Source organism: Oryctolagus cuniculus, chromosome 7 (assembly GCF_051225735.1).
Source record: "Oryctolagus cuniculus isolate XC-2025 breed Fujian yellow rabbit chromosome 7, ASM5122573v1, whole genome shotgun sequence".
In the NCBI taxonomy this organism is placed as follows: Eukaryota; Metazoa; Chordata; class Mammalia; order Lagomorpha; family Leporidae; genus Oryctolagus; species Oryctolagus cuniculus.
The window spans coordinates 74,939,286-74,945,735 of NC_142873.1; the positions used below are offsets into that span (position 1 = coordinate 74,939,286).

Here is a 6,450-nt window from a genome sequence, read left to right on the forward strand (position 1 = left end):
ACAAGATTGGACAGATTCAGCTATTTTCATGTGTCTCCCCCCCGCCTTTTTTTCCCTCAGCAACTGTCAGATTTTTCTATTCTTACAAGCTATTTTGGAATACTCAGCCACAAATAGGGATTTATTATCTTATTTCATTATAGAAAATGAAAGCGCTAAAATAAAACATCTGAGAAGTTCATCATCTCTGGAAATACTCTACAAATCTGTGCTTTGTCTGGATTGTATTCCTCTACTGAGCCCACCAGAAAGATGAAGACAATACTCCAACTTTTTATTCATAAACTGACCAGCTTCTGCTTTCTCAGAACATTTTATTGTCAGCATTCTATTTTCATCAGATCTGATGTTGTAAAAATGGTATTATAGCTGTGAGGATTCTTTCAGCAGGTGTACATACACAGTGACACCAAAGCATACATGTATTCCTTTTGGGAAAATTATTTTTTCTTTAACTTTTCTTATGTGTTCTGTGTGATGCAGAGAAATGGAAGACACCATTTTCTGAGGAAATGTCTGTTATCACACATACAAGGCTACTTCAAAAAGTTCATGAAATCAGTGTGTTATAGAAAAGCTAAGCATGGATTTCAAAATTTTTGCCTGAAAGTTTGGTTTTATTTTTCCATGAATTTTTCCAAGAAGCCTTGTACAAACTTACTTTCTTATCCCCATTAAACACAACTTCTTCCTACCCTGGCAGCCCACTTCAATTTGTGCTCTAATGCTCTCTTTCACAGAAAACTAATCTCCATTTCACTACCCACACACTCATTTCCTCCCCAAACTCTTCTTAATGGACTTTAGTTTTTGGTCTCACTGTGAAAGTACCACGGATGTCGTTCCAGCTTCCAGATGGAACAGGCTTCTTGTTGGCTTCTGGGAAGCTTCCAATTTTGGGCTAGATATGTTTCTTTGACATCCCTGTGGAAGCTTTTTTTTTTTTCCAGAGCATTCTGTTTCTTCCTTTTCAGGAGCAGGTGTGGAACTTGTTTCATTTTGCAATGTTTTCCAACCTATCCCAGAGCGCTCAAGGGCTGGGAGCAGGATGACTTGGCAGGTGAAACCACTGGTTAGGCACAGTTAAACTCACTAGAAACCATCACCTGGTCAGCGGCAGACTCTCAATTTTAGTAGTGACCTGAGAGTGCTTAATTAGTGAGTATGAGCCAGGAATACACACCTGCTTGCAATGCATAGGATTTTCATTGAAAAGAAATTGCCTATTATCAACCGGACCCTCCTGCAGAACTCTTAGCTCAAAGAAGAACTTAATTCTATAAAAAGAAAGGTTGAGATTGCAGAAATCAGACTGAACAGAATCAAAAGGGAAAAATGAGCTATTCAAGATGGGAAAGACAGGCCGGTGCCGTGGTTCACTTGGTTAATCCTCTGCCTGTGGCACTGGCATCCCATATGGGCGCTAGTTCTAGTCCCAGCTGCTCCTCTTCCTGTCCAGCGCTGTGCTGTGGCCTGGGAGGGCAGTGGAAGATGGCCCAGGTGCTTGGGCTCCTGCACCCGCATGGGAGACTAGGAAGAGGAACCTGGCTTCTGGCTTCGGATAGGCGCAGTGCCGGCTGCAGCGGCCACTTGGGGAGCGAACCAACGGAATGAAAACCTTTCTCTCTGTCTCTCTCTCTCACTGTCTATAACTCTACCTGTCAAATAAATTTAAAAAAAGATGGGAAAGACATATAAGAAAATAATATACATGCAAATATAACTGTACTTAACGAAGGAATTACAGAGGAGAGATGTTTTGCTATTATTGGATCAGAAGATGTGACAGAAATGTGAAGAACTAATCCACTGAAGAATTGGCTAAAATATGTGAGTAGACATTTCTCAGAAGAAGGGCAAATAGCCATCAGATGCACAAAAAACTAACTGATACCACCAACCATCAGAATAATGGAAATAGAATCCACAATGAGGTAACATCTCATTCCAGTTAGAATGGCCATTATCAAAAAGAAAAAAAAAAATTCTAGCAAGGATATAGAGAAAAGGAAACCCTTATACACTACTAGCAACAATGTACATTAGTGCAGCTATTATAGGGGACAATATGGTGGGTACTAAAAAATAGATCTTTCATATGACCCAGCTATCCCACTTCTGGATTTTTCTTCCTAAGGAATTGAAGTCAGTATATGAAAGAGCTAACTGCATTCCTGTGTTCATTGTGGTACCATTCACAACAGCAAGATATGGAATTAACTTGGCAGTCCATCAGAGGATGAATGGATAAAGAAAATGTGGTATATATACACAATGAAATATTACTCTGTCATTAAAAAATTTTGATATTTGTAGCAAAATGGTTGGAACTAGAGATAGTTCTGTTAAGTGAAATACAAATACAAAGATCACATTTATTGAAAGTTAGATTTGGAAGTTAAAACAATAATAATATATTTGATATGAATTTAAGATAGTGATTACAAGAGTCTATAAAGGAGAATGGTAGGGATGAGGGAGGGAAGTTGGATAACAGGTACCAAATGCAGTAGGGTGAATGTAACAGATTCTCATGTTTTGTAGCACAAAGGGGTGACTATATCTCAAGATAATATATTAGATTCTGTATAAAGAACTGGAACAGAGGAGCTGTAGGTTCCAAACACACACAAAAAAGATAAGGAAATGGCAAGGCTAATTGCCAAGTATGGTGTGTTTATGCTCTGTATATATGTTAAAACATTACAATGTCCTTCTTGAAAATATACAGCTATTAGTTTCCAAGGCTATGGAAGCCCTCTGAGTTCTCCGATTCTTATCTTGTTTAGACAAGCTCATAGTCAAAGTGGAGGTTCTCTCCTCCCTTCAGAGAAAGGTACCTCCTTCTTTGATGACCTGTTCTTTCCACTGGGATCTCACTCGCAGAGATCTTTTGCCAGAGTGTCTTGGCTTTCCATGCCTGAAATACTCTCATGGGCTTTTCAGCCAGATCCGAATGCCTTTAGGGCTGATTCTGAGGCCAGAGTGCTATTTAGGACATCTGCCATTCTATGAGTCTGCTGAGTATCTCACTTCCCATGTTGGATCACTCTCCCCTTTATTTATTCCATCGGTTAGTGTTAGCAGGTACTAGACTTGTTTATGTGCTCCCTTTGACTCTTAGTCCTTTCATTATGATCAATTGTGAACTGAAATTGGTCACTTGGAATAGTGAGATGGCATTGGTACATGCCACCTTGATGGGATTGAATTGGAATCCCCTGGTATGTTTCTAACTCTCCCATTTGGGGCAAGTCAGCTTGAGCATGTCCCAAATTATACATCTCTTCCCTCTCTTATTCCCACTCTTATGTTATGACCGGAGCATAGGGAGACTACTGATACCATAGACAGGAGTGTCAATTGGTAAAGTCAACAACAGGAGTCACTGTGCACTTACTCCTCATGTAGGATCTCTGTCCTTAATGTGCTGTGTATTGAGATTTAATGCTATAACGAGTACTCAAACAATATATTTCACTTTGTGTTTTTATGGGGGTGCAAACTGTTGAAATATTTACTTAATGTATACTAAACTGATCCTATGTAAAAAAAAAAAAATTATCAACTCCCAACTTGACTCTCACTGGGATTAAACATGACAATAGGTCTGATCTGATTTCATCATCATTTAAAAAAAATCATTTATTATTTTTCACTTTATGTTTCTGTGTGAGAGCAAACTGTTGAAATCCTTACTTAATGTATACTAAGCTGATCTTCTGTATATTAAGATAATCGAAAATGAATCTTGATGTGAATGGAAGGGGAGAGGGAGTGGGAAAGGGGAGGGTAGTGGGTGGGAGGGACGGTATGTGGGGGAAGCCATTGTAATCCATAAGCTGTACTTTGGAAATTTATATTCATTAAATAAAAGTTAAAAAAAAAGACAAAGAAAAAGAAAATATACAGCTATTAGATATTAATCCAAAATAAAAAAATTTAAAACCCTGAGAATTAGAGACACCAAGAAGTGATCTTAAATAAAATTTTGAAAAGTTTACTTTCATTAAGTCCAAGAAAGTAATATTGTAACAAATAATGATGATAGTACAAATATAAATCTTGGGAAGAATGACAGTACTGTCTAGATCTCCTTGAGGGCCAGGATACAAAAATCAAGTAACAGGCATCCTCTTAAAGCTACAGGCAAAAAATTCACAATACAAATATAAATAGTTGAAATTGCACAACCTTAAAGACTGGTATTGCTATTCTATGCAATAACAAAAGACTATAGAGAGATCAAAGAAGAGAAAACCAGGAAGCTATCGGAAGAATCACAGTGAAAGAATCAGTATGACAGTTTGGTTGAACATGAAGCTACATTGGAATTCTGAGTGAAGGAGATCTCTAAGAGAAGCCATGCAGTGATGAGCCATATTGAAAGGAGCCAGGCAGGAGTACAAGAGAAGGAGCCTTGACTTAATGGGGAACTATTGCCTGAGTGGATTTTTCCACTCAGGGAAGAGAAAGTAGATAAGCTATTTGAATCTTGCATTCAAATTGTTCCTCTGAAATCTGAATCTGAAGGTGTTGTGACCAATTCTGGTTGCTGAAAGCCCTTCTCGCCCTCACGAGTAATGATACTTCTGCTGTCCCTACCTATGCAAAGCCTACCTGTCTAGAGCCATTCACCCGTGAAAAGCCACTGCATGTGCTGTCATAAGCAGGAGTGAAAGTGACAGAGTAAAAATCTTAAGCAATTTATGGTTTAAGGTGATTTATTCAAACCACAATAGGTAGAAAACAGACTCACAGGGCGTAAAACTAATAACTGCCAACCTCTAAATTTAAAAATAAAGCAAACAATAAACTTACCACCAAACTTTAAATTCTCCAACCATGGCTGGAAGTCTAAATTTTTTAATGTGTATTTTACTCCCCAAATTTAATTAATCTCTTTCTTAATGTTTCTAACTGATGCACTGAATGTCTCACACATACACATGGTCCCAGTTAAGTAATTCTCTTCTCTGGTCCTGTGGATATCTTGTTTCCATTGATCCTTTTTAATGTGACTCTTCTGGTCTCTGTTGTAGAAATTCTTTTTGATTTCTGAACAGTTGAAAAATTGGGCTGTTTTAATAACTGCATATAGTATAATAAAATTCTAGAATCACAATTGTTAAAATACTTTTAAAAATGAAATCAGCTCTTCCTCAGCCAGCGCTCAACCAGGAGAAGCCATGTTCAGCTCGAGCGCCAAGATCGTGAAGCCCAACGGCGAAAAGCCGGATGAGTTCGAGTCGGGGATCTCCCAGGCGCTCCTGGAGCTGGAGATGAACTCGGACCTCAAGGCTCAACTAAGGGAGCTGAACATCACGGCTGCCAAGGAAATCGAAGTTGGCGGTGGCTGGAAAGCTATCATCATCTTTGTTCCTGTTCCTCAACTAAAATCCTTCCAGAAAATTCAAGTCCGGCTAGTTCGTGAGCTGGAGAAAAAGTTTAGTGGGAAGCACCTTGTCTTTATTGCTCAGAGGAGGATTCTGCCTAAGCCAACTCGAAAAAGCCATACGAAAAATAAGCAAAAGCGCCCTAGGAGCCGTACTCTGACAGCCGTGCATGATGCGATCCTTGAGGAGTTAGTCTTCCCAAGTGAAATCGTGGGCAAGAGAATCCGTGTGAAACTGGATGGCAGCTGGCTCATAAAGGTCCATCTGGACAAAGCACAGTAGAATAACGTGGAGCACAAGGTGGAAACTTTCTCTGGTGTGTATAAGAAGCAAGGATGTTAATTTTGAGTTCCCAGAGTTCCAGTTGTAAACAAAAATGACTAAATAAAAGATGCTTCACGGTAAAAAAAAAAAAAATAAGTGATTAAAATCACATATTCCTGACATAATTTGGAAAATAAGTAATCATATAGATGGGAAACATCTAATTCTATTAATTATAATAATCAGTAAATATTTTCTGTACAGATATATAGACACATATGCAAGTGGATAAGTACATATTGAACAAAGCTCTAACAGCTGAAAATAACCTATATTGAACTTTCTCATTAAAATAGATTTTCACAGTGTAAAATTTGTTAACAAATATTATTCACATGATATTTCTACTTATTGGATATTTGCCGTCTTCCCTTCCTTCCTTCTTTCTTTCTTTCCTTTCTTCCTCCCTCCCTTCCTTTCTCTCTCATCATTATTATAAACAACTCCTTAACATCACTTCTGGATGCAAGGGGACAGACAATTCTGTTTGTGGATATTTAACATTATTTTCCCTCCTAAACTGTCAATTCTATTGCATTGAATAATCCAACATTTACCCATTGATTAGTTGAACTACCACTTTAATTTAATTTCCTTCTCCCCAGTTTGTATTCTTTTTATTTCTTTTTCTTGCCTAATGGCTCAGGCTAAAACTTCCAGGACTATTGAATAGTGATGGTGAGAGTGGGCATCCTTGTCTGGTTCTGGATCTAAGTGGGAATGCTTCCAA

The 6,450-nt window shown here is 38.3% G+C and overlaps 1 pseudogene across 1 annotated transcript; it reads left to right on the forward strand.

Annotated features, from left to right (window-relative positions):
- Nucleotides 1-5,147: 5,147 nt before the first annotated feature.
- LOC100357400 (small ribosomal subunit protein eS7 pseudogene) lies at nucleotides 5,148-5,813 on the forward strand (annotated as a pseudogene). The gene has a single exon (XR_016237167.1). The product of XR_016237167.1 is annotated as a small ribosomal subunit protein eS7 pseudogene (transcript).
- The last annotated feature ends 637 nt before the right edge of the window (nucleotides 5,814-6,450 follow it).